Source organism: Orycteropus afer, unplaced genomic scaffold (assembly GCF_000298275.1).
Source record: "Orycteropus afer afer isolate SDZICR_OR568_19922 unplaced genomic scaffold, OryAfe1.0 scaffold00275, whole genome shotgun sequence".
Lineage (NCBI taxonomy): Eukaryota > Metazoa > Chordata > Mammalia > Tubulidentata > Orycteropodidae > Orycteropus > Orycteropus afer.
The window spans coordinates 2,984,137-2,985,640 of record NW_006921862.1 but is presented as its reverse complement, the minus strand read 5'-3'; the positions used below and the strand labels follow the sequence as shown (position 1 = coordinate 2,985,640).

General features: G+C 41.6%; 1 protein-coding gene across 1 annotated transcript in view; it reads right to left on the bottom strand.

Moving 5' to 3' along the window:
* C6 (complement C6) overlaps window positions 1–1,504 on the bottom strand; it is a 129,864-nt gene that overhangs the window by 46,255 nt on the left and 82,105 nt on the right. The window lies entirely within an intron of this gene.

Below are 1,504 nucleotides of genomic sequence, written 5' to 3'. Positions count from 1 at the left end.
CACCTCAACATCAAGAAGACAGATAACCCAATTCACAAACGGGCAAAAGATTTGAACAGACACTTCATCAAAGAAGATATGCAGGCAGCCAACAAACACATGAGAAATTGCTCATGATCATTAATCATTAGAGAGATGCAAATCAAAACAACAATGAGATATCATCTCACCCCAGCAATAATAGCAAAGTTCAGCAGGTCAGAAAGTAACAAATGCTGGAGAGGTTATGGAGAGATTGGAACTCTTGTGCACTGCTGGTGGGATTGTAAAATGGTACAACCATTGTGGCAAATGGATGGCGTGTCCTTAAAAAACTGAAAATAGAAGTACCATGTGACCCAGCAATTCCATTACTAGGAATATATCCTAAAGAGTTGAGAGATAGCAGACAAACAGACATATGTACACCTATGTTCATCATAGCACAATTCACCATAGCAAAGAGATGGAAACAACCTAGATGTCCATCAACGGATAAGTGGATAACCAAATTATGGTATATCCACACAATGGAATACTATGCAACATTAAAGAACAATGATGGATACACAAATCATCTCGCAATGTGGATGAACCTGGAGGGCATTATGCTGAGTGAAATAAGTTAATTGCAGAAGGACAAGTACTGTATGAACCCATTACTGTAAAAAGAGAGAAAGGTTTGCTTGGGAAAGGGAACTCACCTGGTAGGTTACTGGGATGGGGAACAAAGCGGAAGGATTAATTTTGGGCTAGTTGGGGCCTACATGCTGACATGGGTAGGGGGAGGGATATATGGGAAGGATATATGACCACCATGATAACATTAGGAAATGGGAAGACACTGAATTGTGTACATAAGAAATAGACGACAGATGCTGATACCAAGCAATGTGTCCACAATACTGCATCACCATTAACACCAAACACTAGGCTCTACAGATAAACACATAAATACCTAAGATGGGGGTCAGTGAACAGAAATATACTCTAGACCAAGGATAGATTCAGCTGAGGCTAATCTTGCACAGGCACCAGTGATACAAAATACCTGCAGTCCTCACAGAAACAACAGAAGACAGACACAGAGTAATCCCTCACAGACAACCAGACACCATGGGAGAGATATCCATAGTACTGGGGGACACCAGACTCAATTGACACAACAAAATACAGAAAAGCATTACTCCACATCCTACATTGGTAAGTAGTGACTGGGGTCTTAAAAGCTTTCAAGTGGCCATCTAAGACACAGCTAATAGTCTCCTAGCGTCGGAAGCGAAGAAGAACGCAACGCAACAAAACAAAACAAAAAAATGGGCATTTAGAAGCAATCAGCCCTAGGACACGAGGGCCCTTGAGACCAAAAGACTAGTTGGTGCCCAGCTACCAATGTCAACCGCTAAGGAAAGGATCAAGTCTGGAGATCCTGGATAGAGTGAGAGGGAAAACATGGAACAAAATCCAAAAACTCAATAATGACCAGAATTACTGGTCAGATGAAATCTGGTGAGACTCCCAATAC